Below are 15,908 nucleotides of genomic sequence, written 5' to 3' on the forward strand. Positions count from 1 at the left end.
CATGATCTCTTATGGCCCATGTCCTGTGCACATGTTGTAGGAAACCTGGCATAGTCTGTCAAAGAATAATAAAGGGATCAGGCGTCAATTTTGTGTGTTTGTTGGAGATCTGGTACACTTTGTTCAAAAATAACAGCAAACCACAACATGTGCAGTACATGTGTGAGATCTCACTGGGATCACGTCTGATGAAGAGGTCTTGCACTCTTCTGCTGTGATGTGTTCACTTTGAAAAAAACCTTTGGATGTATTTTGAAGATCCATGGCATGCTGGCAAATATGTACATTGTTTGCACTGAAAGGCATTGGTGAGGTAGCCTTCCCAGAAGGCACCTGTAAGACCTTGGCTATGTCACAGTTCTTACTGAAAACCAGAAATGAGGGATGGGCTGTAAATTTAAAAAAAATTCTCTCAATGTACAAATGGCTTCATTAATATTTTGGGATTGTGCGTGCAATATGTACAGTATCTTGTGTTTGGGGTGAAGGCGGTGGCGGTAAACCAAGCTGGCTTTCTACCTCTTCCATGTAATCATTATGGCTGGTGCACTATTATTTAACAACCACTAGGTGCACTGTGGTTCTATCAGAGCGATTTGTTTTCTACTTCCGCCTAGCAACATTACAAGCCGTCGCTATGGAAGAAAAAAAAGTCAGCGCTGGAACCCGGTTGTGCGCAGTGACTTTGTGAATGTTCAAGGTGCCATGTTTACTACTGGCAACCGCTTTTTAAAAACCAAGCGTGCCGATACCTCCTGGATTCTTCCTATCGTTTGACGTATTTCAAGCTGAGGCTGTAAAAAGTGCTGACAAATATCTATGGCTGCGAAAGTGAAGATCTCTGTAATTCTCAATCTAAAATAAGCATGCCAGATTCCAGGATGTCTTCCTGTGATTGTGCCCATTTTTAGGACATGACGTCAGGTACGTAACCCACCCGGTACCCCGCCCCTTCCCTTGTTGTGCGGGAGTACAGGGCGGAGCTGGCAGTGGGGTTTCCGGTCCGCAGTGTGAGGAAGGGAACCGGGACACCGGGGGCGGAGCGAGCAACCGGAAACAGCGGGGTTTCGGCTGATATTTACTCTGGTACCGGAACTGTAAAGGGGGTCCTTGGCACGGGAGGGATAGCTGGCCGGCTGGATGTCGTTAATACGCCACCGCCCTGTTTAGGGAGAGTCGGGGAGCGCAGGCTGAGGTTGTCCTGACTGACTGGGATTGGATATCCGTGACGAAGGAGCTCTAATCGCTGTTCTCGGTACACAACGCGTCCGGCTGGGGCTCTATGTGAGCCGGGAGGAGTGGAGGAGAGAGCGGAGGAGGCAGCGCTATTGTCCGACCTGAGACACTCCCCATCCCAGTGTGTGCCACTGACACCGAGCACAGGACAGGTATGAGGGCTGATACTATCCGGGCTCATGTCCGGCCTCTACTCACTGATCCCCATCTACACCCTGTGAGGGCACCCAGCTCCCCTCCTCACTGATCCCCATCTACACCCTGTGAGGGTACCCAGCCCCCCTCTTCACTGATCCCCATCTACACCCTGTGAGGGTACCCAGCCCCCCTCTTCACTGATCCCCATCTACACCCTGTGAGGGTACCCAGCCCCCCTCTTCACTGATCCCCATCTACACCCTGTGAGGGTACCCAGCCCCCCTCGTCACTGATCCCCATCTACACCCTGTGAGGGTACCCAGCCCCCCTCTTCACTGATCCCCATCTACACCCTGTGAGGGTACCCAGCCCCCCTCCTCACTGATCCCCATCTACACCCTGTGAGGGTACCCAGCCCCCCTCTTCACTGATCCCCATCTACACCCTGTGAGGGTACCCAGCCCCCCTCCTCACTGATCCCCATCTACACCCTGTGAGGGTACCCAGCCCCCCTCCTCACTGATCCCCATCTACACCCTGTGAGGGTACCCAGCCCCCCTCACTGATCCCCATCTACACCCTGTGAGGGTACCCAGCCCCCCTCCTCACTGATCCCCATCTACACCCTGTGAGGGCACCTACAGCACCCAGCCCCCCCCCTCCTCACTGATCCCCATCTACAGTCTGTGAGGGCACCTACAGCACCCAGCCCCCCCCTCCTCACTGATCCCCATCTACAGTCTGTGAGGGCACCTACAGCACCCAGCCCCCCCCTCCTCACTGATCCCCATCTACAGTTTGTGAGGGCACCTAGCCCCCCCTCCTCACTGATCGCCATCTACACCCTGTGGGGGTGCCCACAGCACCCAGCCCCCCTCCTCGCTGATCCCCGCCCCCAGTCCCCCTCCTTGCTGATCCCCATCTACATCCTGTGAGGACGCCCACAGCACCCAGCCCCCCCCCCCCTCCTCACTGATCTCCATTGTAATGTGATGTTCCATGACCGTTCAGCACACAGCAAAGTGCTGCTCTTTTAAGTCATGCTATCAAAAGTTGTTAATGGCACCCCAAATGTAGCCCGTTTTCGACCACCAAACTGCATGGTACCACAGTACTATGCCATTTGGTGCGATTCAATTGCAAATTTAGTACTTGTTCCGGTTCAGGGCATTTGGTAGCTCTTTCAAATAAATGGACTGTCAAAACTGGAACTCGAAGGACTATAAGGGGAACTTCCATGTTCCACATGAACCAACACTGCAAACGCAAGAAAACGTGCATGCAGAAGTGAACGCAGCGATTGTGGTGTAAATGAGCACTTATTGTCCGGGAATCTGTTCTGTCTCCATCCTACAGGCTCCCTGGGTTGGCAGTTCCTTCTCTTGGTAGCCACTGTGCTAATTGATTAATTCTCCAATCGATCTATGGTCACCAGCCCTTTACATCGATACAACACACACGGTGAAGTGAATTTCGATCAATCGTTTAAATCTGTTATCATGTGACCCCACAATCTGATCAGTTGAAATAGTCGTATTTACAAACAAATGCTAATCAATGCAATATGATCGATGCTTTTTCTGCCCTGGCTGATCAACTTTGTTGGATCTTAATTGATCAGAAGGGATGTTATGGCTATTAGTTCATTTGGATTGAATGGCACATTGATTGGGTAATAAAAGTTTAGTGTGTATTCCAACTTTTCACATGAAGACATCATTCGCACAGGGCATATAAATCTGTGCTCCATGTGAGGGCTGTGTTTACCGACACGGGAATTCACAAGTATCCCATGCAAACAGTTGGGGTGCAAAAGCTGCAAAGACACCGCCACTGCTCCCAGTGTGACATCTGAGTGGGTGCATGGCCCCTGACATATCTTGGGTCATTTGGAGCTGTGCACCTGCACAGATGTCACATTGGGAACTGTGACCTAAGCAATGGGACTGCCTGCAAGGAGATGTATGGGGCACCTGTGCATCCCTCTACAGGTACATGACCCTCCACAGGCACACAGTTAGGTTTGCCCTATGTGACTGAGGCTTAATGCCAAACTAAAATCAGAAATACTTACCTCTGTTCCCATGGTCTGATGAATGTGAGGTCCCTCGCCAGTATCCTCTCACCAGCGTCTTCTGGGTGACTGTCTTGGCCGTCTTGATTGGCAAGTGCAGGATGATATCACTCCTGTGCATGCGCAAGAGTCAAGTCATTCTGGCACACATGCATTGTGCCCGAATGTAAACTGAGGTATGTAAGCACAGTTAAGTGTACATTGTACAGCGGTTTGCAAACGGGCAGGTAAGTGTATTTTATTGGGGAGGAGACATTGCCTGATTCTTCTGCAACAAAGAGGCTGCCTGTGTTTTCGTTTGTTTGTTTGTTTGTTTTTGGGCGTTTTTCCCCACCTGGTGATATGGCCAATACCAAACATCCTGCATTAGAGTGCCCCCACTATGGATTATGGCACACAGGGGGCACCTTTGGACAGCAGCATGGTCAGTCTGAGGGGAGGGGGAGTGTTGGATGTACTAGCAAATTTAGATACACTAATATCTTGAAGCAAAACTACAGCTCACATTGCAGTTAGACCAGCAGTCACAGTAACATTTTTTTAAATCTTTTGGGATAAAGGTTTTACATGAATAGATAAAAGTTAACCATTGTAAGTATTCTTCTGTCAGTGGTAAATGGTTTGTTTCATCCCTCTAGCTCAGGGGTGGGCAAACTTTTTGACTTGAGGGCCGCAATGGGTTCATATATTGGACCCGGGTGCCGGACCAAGAGTAGATGAATGATGTGTATGTGTCATCCATAGTAAGTATAGTAATATTCCCCCATAGTAAGCATAGTAATTCATCCCCCCTATAGTAATTCATCCCCCCTATAGTAATTCATCCCCCCTATAGTAATTCATCCCCCCTATAGTAATTCATCCCCCCTAGTACTATTCCCCCTCAAGTAGTAAGCCAAGTCCCCCCTGTGTCAATTTACTTACCTTTGCTCCGCGCGTTCCTCTCGCCGTGTTCCCCTCGCCGTGTTCCCGCGCCGTTCCGGTCTTCAGGGCGGACTGTGAGAGGAGCCTAGCTCCCCTCACGTTCGTCACGCTGCCCCGCCTACACACATCCTGACAGCCAATGTATCACGCTCCGCTGGCCGGATTAAAAGGTCCGCCGGGCCGTAGTTTGCCCATTGCTGCTCTAGCTGATGCTTTTTCCGGAAAGCTTGTTCTGTAAAAAAAAAACAAAAAAAACAAACTGGCTAGATTAAAATTAATGCAGCCATCACATCTAAGAATTGGTAAGCTGAAATTTAACAAATGTTTGTTTTTTGGTTTGATACTTTAAACCCTTTTCCTGCAAAATGTTTTTTTAAAAACACTTTATATAAAGTAGACCGCAATGAAAAACGTGTCATTTGTCATATTTATGTTACATTACATGCACACCATGCTAGGACATCTCCACACTACAAATGTTTACGATATACTGTAGTTTCAGTGACTGACACCATCTATCCTTGAATCAGTTCAGGTCCTCTGTTGTCACTTCAATAGCTAAAGCTTCTTTGTCCCAGTTTTTATGTATAACAAGCAGGGCAAAACCCATGTACAACAACATTTAAACTGTTTACGGCATGAGAATATGTTTCTGTATATAGATGACAACTGCTGTAAATTAAGTTGGGTGGGGGCGGGGTGGTGTTGGGTGGCCTTTATATGTTAGAGGGCTGGGATGCAGGATCTGATGGGATTCACCAGGGTACTTCTAAGGGAGTGTGCAAAATATGTATTTGAAAAAGTCAAATTAACGCAACAGCACTCACTGATCACCTATATACCTTGATGTGTGACATTTCCTAGCTAATATATGTAGACAATTGTATCATGTGCAGATAGGTGTCTGCTCCAAGCACCTGACTTCCCTAGTCTTGTCCAGGCATGCCCCCTCTTCCCATCTCCCTTCCTAGGCCTTGGATACAATGTGATACTATTTACGTATTAACAATATTTATGTAGTGCTGACAGTTTACATTGTTTTACGTTTTATTGTACATTAACATCAGTCCTGCCATCAAAGCACTTACAAGCTATGGTCCCTACCTCACATTTATTTATTACAGATATTTTATATAGTGCTGACTTTTTTTTTTTAAGCACTGTACATATATTGTACTTTCACATGGACAATTAACTTGTCAGCATGATATTGGAGTGTGGGAGGAAACCAGGGCATTCGGAGTAATCCCACAAGGGTGCAAACTCCATACATGTGGTGTCATGGGCATTAGCATGTGAAACCATGTTAGGGGTGCTTGTGGGTTTTATTTTTTTTATTTATTTTTTTTTCCTTCTGGCCTTAACACTATTACCATTTTGTATCAACCATATCACACAATTCTCCAGTACTCTTTAACCTGTTACTTTGTTTGCAAAAGTCATTTTTAATCTTTTAAAACCTGGAGATGTCACTAAAATAATGTTTAGGCCAATGTCGGATGGGCGACTGCTTGTATCAATCTTGCCGCAGGAGATAGTTTGAAATTGCCATCAGTAGGATTGCTAAGTGGCTGCCTGTCTATCCCTGTGGAATCATTGCCTTTGTACTTGAGTTAGCAAGATATCACTCCCATCATTTTGCAGCTGAGAATCAACAGTGTTCAGACCAGTGACTGAGTGACATCTGACTGCATCTGTCTACAGAGGGAGCTATTCCATAGGAACAGATGGGCATCCCCTTTAAGTGATCCTATAGCTGGCAACTTGTCTTTAGTTTAAGAAAGTCTGTCTTACATTATGCTTAGTTAAGCTGGCCATACGTGTGTGTTTTTTGTTTATTTATTTTTTTTTTTTTCAGCCTGTGGGTTGAACAAAAAAGTGAGCAGCACCCATGCTGACAGCACAGATAAAGAAATCTGTTGTATTCTGTATAACCGGCACCAGCAGCGGTTAGAATACCCGAAGAGCAGCTGCATCTGATTGCAGCCATGGTTTGGTCATCAGTTTGCATCCCATTCAATTTTGAAGAAGGATGGCAGCCGGGGGGGGGGGGGGGGGGCACTTGTTAACATGTCCACTCACAGAGAGAATTTCAGCAGGTTTCTCAGGAGCAGGGGCGGACTGACCATTTGGAAACTCATGCACTGCCCGAGGGCCCAGGGTCAGTAGGAGGCCCCATGAGATGCCCCTGGTACCTTTTTCATAGGCTTTTTTGAATTTGGGCAAGGACACAGGGGCCCCATGATCCCCTATTGCCCAGGGGCCCCATGAGTTGTCAGTCCGCCCCTGCTCAGGAGCCAGCTGAAATTCACATAGCAGGTCCTTGTGTAGGTATCTTCTGTTACATAGTGACTTCACACTACACTCTGTCCCTGTCTCCCAGTTGGCTTCTGCATTGTCACCCTGTCACATGCTTCTCCCAGAGACTATACACAGGCATATTGCACTATTGTCTCTAGGAAAGCCAAGACTGAAAAATGATAGCTGATGCTGGAGTGAGTGCATGCAGACAGGAAATAATTCCAAGAAGCTGAATGGAGATGAGCAGCACTGCGATGTGACAAAAGATTAAAAAAACCCTGAATTTTCTAAAGGGGGGGGGGGGGACATGGTACTGGTTTGTGGTGCACAATGCTTTTGGCAGTGATGTGTTTCCTTTTATTTAGGTCCCTGTGGTAGGGGTGCACTTCCTGTGTTACCTAATGAACTCAAAAAGGAAATGACTGATAGGCTTACATTGTGCATTTGCAACTGCGTCGCTGGTATATGAAGAACAGAAAAGACGTTGTTTGACCTGCCTGTAGTGCCCAACCCTATTGTATTTGTAGTTTAGATCTTTTTGCTTGATTATCCTCACATCGCTATGTTTCATCTTTGATTATTAGGCCCATCATTGTTTTCACCCTGCTTTAGTCTATCGTTCTCAGAGCATATGCATAGTTTTATGGTAGGATTATGCCAAATATAAGATCTCCTGCTATTATGGCAATTTTTCTTATTGGTTGAAAGGATTAGCAAAAAGACTATGATTTTCAAATTGATAGCTTAAAGTATATTTTCTCTAGTGGTGTACCAAAATGAAAATTCTTGGCTGAAAACCATAACATATATAATTTTTTTAAAACTTTTTAATATCGTGAATTTTAAATTATTATGAATTTTAAAAATTACAATCCAGTAGCGTAAAATTTCTTTTATTGCAAGTAACACAAAAATTGGACAAAAAATAAAATATATATAACCTTTAAAAATGGTGTTTTTTGCATTGGAGTCAATGGGACGTGATTTTTGTATTAAAGTCAGTTATTATCGTCACCTCCTCTCTCCTCCTCTTTGTTTTTGTTTTGTTTAGTTTTTTTTTGTCTGCAAGAGGCTGATTTTTTTTTTCTTTTTTTTTTTTTTTTTTACCAGATGATATATCCGTGCATCACTAATTTTCACTTTTTTTGCAGCCAGTTTGTGATGACAAATACTTTATATTCCCTCTTTTCTGAAAACTCCAGGTTTTACAAATACTATTTGGTTTTTCCTTTTTGTATGTAATGTTTATAAAGGGCTTGTAGAGTTATTATTTTACAATAATGAACCATATCTATACAGTGCTGGCAGATCTCATTATCCATTCTGAACACTTTCTGTCCTGCGGGTTAAACTAGAATGGACGCTTCTGAATTCGTTTAACCTTTTCTCACCCACCCAAGCATTCTCTTTACACAGTTTTAAACAACTAGGGGGGTGGAAAGGATTAGTGACCGTTTGACCACTGTCATGGTGGTCACTATTGGAAGCTGGTCCTTCTGGCAACTGCTCTTTAGTCCAGACTGAGAGCTGTCTTCTTCAGCTCAGGCTTTGTGTTAGGAGTGCGCAGCGAGTGCATTCTCAACAAATGCATATATTGGCCACCCAGCAATGCATATATGTGGCACGTGGGCATTATGGCTACCCTTTTGCCAACACACATTTGTTAGGCGGTCATAAAGGGGTTAGTGAGAGGAATCGGAGCCTGTCCTTACTTTGCCTGGGCATAGACTTAATTTGTCCATCCCCCACAGTTACTACCTTTTGTATCACTAGATCCTCCCTCCTAGATTGTAAGCTCCAAGGAGCAGGGCCCTCCCTCTTGTATTGAACTGTATTGTTGCTGTATTGTCTCCCACTATATTGTAAAGGGCTGAGCAAACTGTTGGCGCTATATAAATCCTGTATTATAATAATAATTTGATATTGTTCAGAGTATCTTGCAGTCTACCTAGACTTATTTTATTTTTTCTTTTCTTGGCATGCTGTGTGTGGGAACATATTTTCTCAAATTTGACTTCAAAAGTGGAAATGCATTTTAAACCCAATCCAGCAAGGGTTAAATGCTTAACTCTAGGTGATGAGCAATAAGATGCAATATTTGTCTCGCTCCCTACTCCAGCAGGCTCCCTCCGTGTGTGTGACCAACCCCACAAAGCCTCTTCTATAAGGCATTCAGGGCTGCAGTTGCATGTTGACATCAATTATGATGCAAGCTCAGTAGTCCTACTACACTAGTCCTAATACACTGTATGTGGATACGGCAAGGGACCACCCAAAAGCTGGACTGAAGTAGAGCACTGGCTTGAGAAGCAAGGTAAGTACGCCTCTTCCCTTTTTGAGTTTAATGAGAATTTAAACTTTCAATTGGAATGGATGTGGAGGGTCTGTACTGCTCCCTTTTTTTGTTTTTCTTTTTTTTTTCTTCGTAATTCTTTGACTTTGGCTTTAAACTTTATTACATTAATGTTGCTTTAGTTGCCCTAATGATATACCACCACAAGAAGTAAATGAAAAAAAACCTTTGCCTGCATTTGGTTTTTGATGTGTACCAAGAAAAAATATTTTTAATCAGTGCTCCAAGCAAACAAAAAAAAAACAAAATCATTCTGGATATGGGGAGCTGAGACAGGGGTCTCCCCACCTCTCCAAAGGGGGCTGTGTTCCATTGCCCCCCCCCACCCAAAGTGACTCCCATCACATGTACCAAGAAAAAAAACATTTTTAATCAGAGCTCCAAGCTAAAAAAAAAATAAAAAAAAATCATTCTCATTTTCCCCTTCTACTTGACTTACTCCTCAGTCCTGTAGCAAGAGATACTTTGGTCCTCTACTTCTTGATGTAGATGGTTATCCTGCCATGATACAAAACTCAGGATCAGTGGTGGCTGCTGGTTCTGAATTGTATTTGATATAAAACAAAAACGGGGCAGTCACACAACTGGTAAGTACAGAGGCTTTGTGGGACCTGTCATCTCAACAGGAACTGGAGTCAGGCCAGTGAAGTCAGATAAATTTTACTTGCATTCCCTTGACAAAAAACAATATTTTCTGCTTTAGCAAGGGAAGGGGGTGGTTGTTGGGTGGCACAATAAAATTTTTTTTTTTGCCTGGAGTTGGGTGTAAAGATGTGTTTTCTTTTCATTGCTGGGTGCTTGATCTGATGCCAGGACTCTTCAAATACTTCTGTGATAATGGTAGCAAAATGTTATCTCTGCAACAAATTCTAGGTCATTTGTGTTATTGATGCTTTTAATGGGCTTGTTGTTGCAGTATAGATCCTAATATATTGCTTAGCTCAGTAGCATTGCAGCACAAGTGCCCAATATATTTACTTGGTAGACATTTATTTTAGAGGGCTTCTTATCGCTGTATTACATCCAGTAAGCATAGCTTGAATGGCTTTATCCTCTTTGGGGATGACTCCGGTATTGTTTGTAATACACAAAATGTTAGTGTTTCAGGGGAAACGTGTAGTACTGGTTCACACTAGAGTCTCACAGAATTGCATGACAAGAATTGGTGCTCATTCACATCAATGCGACTCAGCATGGTGCAATTTTTGGAAAAGGTTCTTGTGCTACTTTGTTGTGATTTACAGTGCCACTTGGCCCCACAGCATATGCAAAACATGCATGAAAGTCACACTACTTAATTGTGCTGAAAATCATGTCAAAATTGCATCACATTAGTGTAAACTGAGCCTTCCCCTGCAAATACGTATACAGTCTCCTTTGAAATTATTTTTTTTTTTCTCTTTTTATGCTTTGCTATCAATAAAATTGGGATTATTCACATGTAATTACAAGTGTTCTGCGTGACCCGTTGTACTTAAGTTTCCATATTGCGGTGAAATGGTGGGGTTTTATCCACTACCTTGTTTACTTACTTTTCTGACAGCTGTAGCATTTAAAGAAAGTAAAACTGTAGCCAAAACTTTTTTTTTTCCATTTTTTGAATAGAGCAAGGGAGAGTTATAACTCCTGTCTGCTCTTCTTCCTTTTTTTTTTTTTTTTTTTTCCCCATTTGTTTCCCAGAACCAAACAGTGAGGGGAAATCTCTGCAAATTAAATTTAAAGCGGAGTTCTACCTGGGAAAAAAAAAGTCAGCAGCTACAAAAACTGTGGCTGCTGACTTTTAAAATACAGTCACTAAACCTGTCCCTCGGTCCAGCGGTGTCCTCACCATTTCTGGTTTCACCGCCCGTCTTCTCTCCCTGACGCCAGCATCTTCAGTGTGGGCACCCGGCTGTGACAGTTTGCGGCTTCACAGCCGGGTGCCCACTGTGCATGCGCGAGAAGCACTGCGCTTTGTGAATGGGCCCCGTAGTCTTCTGGAACCTGTCACGTGTCCCAGAAGACTACGGGGAGGGAGGGTAGGAGGACAACTTCCGATCGCATAGGAGATCGCAGTGGGAGTGGGTACCTGTCAAATTCAGGTATCCGCTCCTCCCCCTCGCTCCCCAAAAGTGCCAATCCTTAATGGGGAGCGGGGGACAAAGGCTTAAAATGGAACTTCCCTTTTTGGGTGGAGCTCCACTCTAAAGGAATTCCTCAGGGACCTCTAAGTCACCAGAATTGGGGTCCTCATTGGAAGATTTCCCCTCCTATTACTTTTCTGGGGACAAGTCAAAATTTGGGATTTTCTTTTACATTCAATGATGATGGTAAACGGGAGAAATGGAGAGGGTGAATCAGACAGACGGCAATAAAAATTGACAAGCATAGTAATCCATCTGTACTGTACTAAAAACTTGAAAAAAAAGAGTTTTTGCCTTTTTGTACTTTAAGCTTTACCAATAAACATTGCTGGTATATAGGCTTTTTTTTTTTTTTTTTAATAATTAATAAGTCTGCGTGTCTCTTTTGCATTAAAATCCTCTTCTGACTGCCAGTAATGTTTCTCCTAAATGTACACCAGGCTGCAAATGCCTTGGTGCCTGGATAAGTTGATTTCTGTGCATGCGCACAGGGTTTACATCAACCCAGGCTACCCAGACAAGATACACGAATATGTTGGCAGTGAGGGAGCTTGTAGATGTCGCATCTCTGGAGGATGCATAAGTGCAGCAAAGTTTGACATGTGAAACTGCACTCAAATGCATGGTTATGTTTGCAGCATTAGAATAAATGACGTCCTCATTCTCATCTCTACATTTTCCATCTAGGGAACAAGTGAAAGCTTTCAATTAGTTACTAATACCATCTGCTAAACAAACCAACTGTGCTTGTTCCGTGCAGGGCGTAGCAACAAGTTTACTTTACCTTATCCCTTCCCAACAGCATATACTTGCTTTACTTTCTCTCCATGACTTCCCCATTAGGCTGCTGGGAGCAAAGGAATGTCCTCTATACCTGTAAGTACCTAGGTATTTCTATTGAATCCCAGCACTACGTGGAATGGCTGGGGGTGAAGTAAATTTTAAAGCCTAAATTTAATAAAAAAAAAAAAAAAAAGGCACAATGGACATTACTATCATTGTGGTATATGTAACTTGTGCCTCTATCTGTTGGGTTAGTTGAAATGTTTCTCCTTTTTTCCACATTCCAAGTTTTTCCTAGGTCCCTCCCACGATGGTCACTTGCTCACGTCATTTCTGTTTGCAAGGACTTCTATTCAAGCGCATCAGATGACTGAAACCGCTGATCTCCTTCACTCCCAATGGGCTAGCATTCCTTCTGTTCTGGATCCTGAGAGGACCCCACCATTGGATAGCCAATAGGAAGTATTCACTTTATTCAGGCAGTGATGGGGACACCCAAAGAGGGACCCATGCAGGAAGTAAACGGAAGAGGAGTAGAACTCAAAGCTGCAGTGCCATGTGACTGCAGCTCAAAGCGGAACTAAACGGAACTGCTTAGAACCCCCAAACGTAAATGTTTGGGGGTTCTAAGTATTTTTCTAGCAACTAAAATGCTGATTTTTACATGTATGTGATGAGTGTCAGAATTGTCCCGGTATTGAAGCAGGTACAATGGCAGTTTTTCAGGTAACAGTTAATCCTTTGCTTTTTGTTATATACTTGTAATATTGTACTAAGCAGTTGTTGAAATAGCTTGGTATGTTTTATGTTTTTACATGCAATAATAGAACTCCCTGGTAAGAGCATGAAGAAAAGGAAATGTTGGTGTGTAGGACTTTTACAGAAGTTGAAATTGTAGAACTCATTTAAGAACAGAAGTTGGTGACTCACAAAGGGGACGTCTTTGTTTCCTCCTGTCACTGCTCACACCCAGATACTTATTTTAAAACGAGCCCATTAACCCCTAATATGAAAATACAAGTATGGTCAGCAAAATTAGAAATCCTCTTTCGGTGGTAGACAAATTAATGTAAAATTGAGCTGATAACAGGCAGTTAGGAGCCAAAGATGTTGTGTTTTTTTTTTTTTTTTTGGTAACAATCTTTATGTAGAATTTTGTTGTGTGTGTGTGTGTGTGTATATACAAAAAGGAAAACCTACATAACAGGCAACAGCTTAAACACAGACAGGATTTATAGTTAAACATTTTACGTAGCGATACAGAAATGTAGCAAACAATTTATAAACCATTGTTAGATGATAAGCTGAGCTAGCGAACCAAAGATGTATTTCAATTGGCAACAATGTACATTCTTTAGATTTAAGATGTCTGCCCAATAATGCTAGTAATCCCCTGGTTAGTAGGCACTAGCCGACTGCCACAAACATCTCTGTAAGAAATGGTTATAGACCCATCTGTGTTTTCCTCAAGTAACTATAAGTGGCTATTTGCTGGTATGAATTTTGCAAATATTCGTTATTCTTCCTGTGTTTGATGAATTGACAAATGTCTTCAGCATTTTTTGTTTGCTTTTAACATTTCATTTTGGAAAGCATGGACTTTCCCAAATGAAAACTACATATTTTGTGGTTTGCAACTCATTTGGTAAATGTTTTCTATCCTGCTCCTTCTAATTTTCTCCTTGCTGCAGTCAAAAATGAGCATCAAATTGACCCCACTAACAATTAAAAAATCGAACAGGGCCAAAAAAAATCTTCAGATGAGAAGACTTCCAAAAGTGTAACTCTCTTAAAGGGTTCTTTTTTGTTTTTGTTTAAAACATTTCATATTTACCTGCTGTGTGCAGTGGATTTGCACATAGCAGCCCTGAACATTCCCTTTTGGGGTCCTCTGCTGGCACTCTTGGCTATTTCTCTTCTCTGTGTGCCACCATAGGAAGTCACTTCCTATGGTAGTACCCTCAGGCTCGCTCCCATATGTTAGGTGCAGGGGTGGACTGACAACTCATGGGGCCCCCGGGCAATAGGGGATCATGGGGCCCCTGTGTCCTTGGCCAAACTCAAAAAAGCCTATGAAAAAGAAACCAGGGGCATCTCATGGGGCCCCCTACTGACCCTGGGCCCTCGGGCAGTGCCCGAGTTTCCAAATGGTCAGACCGCCCCTGGTTAGGTGGTCGTAAAGGGGTTAATTTACAAAAAAAGGCACTGGCAGTGAAAAGCTTACAGATTGCTAAAAAATTTTTTTCCTTTTGGACCTTTCTCAGCCAAGAAAAGAATTTATTTAAGTGTATGTAAACGTGTGTATATATTAACCTTGCCTACCGGGTACTTTTACCACCTTCATGTCCAGGCCAATATTCAGCTTTCAGCACTGTCGCACTTTGACTGATAATTGTGCGGTCATGCCACACTGTACCCATATGAATTTTTTTTTTTATATAATGTGTTTTTTTTTTTTTTTTTCACCAAGAGAGATTTCTTTTGGTGGTATGTATTCACCACTGGGTGTTTATTTTTTGCACTATAAACAAAAAAAAGCAAACAATTTGAAAAAATTTGCACTTATATTCGCACTGAGGTGGTACGGATAGGTGGTACTGATAGGTGGCACTGATGATGCTGCACTGACTGGCAGTGCTGATGGGGGGGAGGGGGCACTGGTGGGTGGCACTACTGGGCGGCACTTTCACGGTACTGATCATCAGGGCACTGATCAGTGCCAATCTGTTCTGTGACAGCTGCCGGTTATTAAAGTTAGGAAAGTGCTGCCAATAACTGGCAACTGTATTTACTCATTGATCTGCTGTGTCATTGGACACAGCTGATCAGGTGGTGAAAGGCCACTGTGATTGGCCTTTTACCTCATTACATGATCAACTGTGTTCGCCGGCGGCGTGCCGCAGGGCGCATTCCGGGAGGATGTCATATGACGCCCTCCCAGAACTGGACAAGCACGCTGTAGCCATCATTCGGCTATTGCGAGTTAAGGATGTAGTTAAAAAGCAAAACTTTACCTTCTATTTGCCATGTTCAATATTCTCACCAGTTGAAAGTAAATCCCAAATTATGGGTCGTCCCCAGAACAGTAATAGAGGAGAAATCTTCCAGTAGGGACACTGGTTCTGATGAACATGGTGACAACCTGAATATTTCCTCTCATTACCTGTTTTTGTCAGTGGCACAGGAAGTTAAAATCTCTCCAGTAGAACACATGGAAGGAAAAACCTGTCAGGGGCTATAACCCTATTGTACTGTATCCAAAATGGGGGGGGAGTTTTGTCTTTAGTTCTATTTTAACAATTCTCTCTTCTTATTTGGCGCTCTTTTGGTCCACTGAATGTGTAATTGGAATAGTTATGTTTTTATCTGTTTTGATTAGTGGCAACACATTCTTGTTCTCTATTATAGAGAGGAGTAAGGAAGGTAGGTCTAGAGACTAGCCCATAGATCATACAGTTTTCTTTCCTTCCACCACGGGTGGCAGGACGGAACATTGTTTCATTCTGCCATCAACACTGTCAAGGGAATGCTTCCCGCAGTGCTATTGTCTTCTGCCAGCAGAGCACAATGATCACTGCTAGCAGTTGTAGCCACCAGCAGTTATTGCATGACAAAAATGTGCCTGGCTGGTTGTACTGATGTCAATCAAAGGATCAAGATCACTACAACCAGCCTGCACATAGATGGTTTGAAGAGTGAGTGTTGTCACTCTAGGACAGGAAGTAGGTTTCTGGTGTGATCACTGGGTGAAAGAAAGGGAGTAAAAATGTGAAAAAGAACAAATGTAGTCACCACATCTAAGGATTGGTTAGCTGCAGTATGTTTTCTCTTGGGTTTACAGTATACTTTAACCACTTCAAGTCCGGACACTTTCACCCCCTTCCTGTCCATGCCAATTTTCAGCTTTCAGTGCTATCACACTTTGAATGACAATTGTGCTGTCATGCAACACTGCCCCCATATGAATTGTTTAGCA

The 15,908-nt window shown here is 43.5% G+C and overlaps 1 protein-coding gene across 6 annotated transcripts in view; it reads left to right on the top strand.

Moving 5' to 3' along the window:
- Positions 1 to 971: 971 nt before the first annotated feature.
- CSNK1G1 (casein kinase 1 gamma 1) overlaps positions 972 to 15,908 on the top strand; it is a 141,066-nt gene continuing 126,129 nt past the window's right edge. For all 6 annotated transcript variants that reach the window (XM_089663955.1, XM_089663957.1, XM_089663958.1 and 3 more), the window contains exon 1: positions 972 to 1,388. The gene's annotated coding sequence lies outside the window, so the exon portion shown is untranslated. The remainder of the gene's footprint in view (positions 1,389 to 15,908) is intronic.

Source organism: Staurois parvus, unplaced genomic scaffold, assembly GCF_062004578.1.
Source record: "Staurois parvus isolate SC_StPar_1 unplaced genomic scaffold, SC_StPar_1.0 ptg001805l, whole genome shotgun sequence".
Lineage (NCBI taxonomy): Eukaryota > Metazoa > Chordata > Amphibia > Anura > Ranidae > Staurois > Staurois parvus.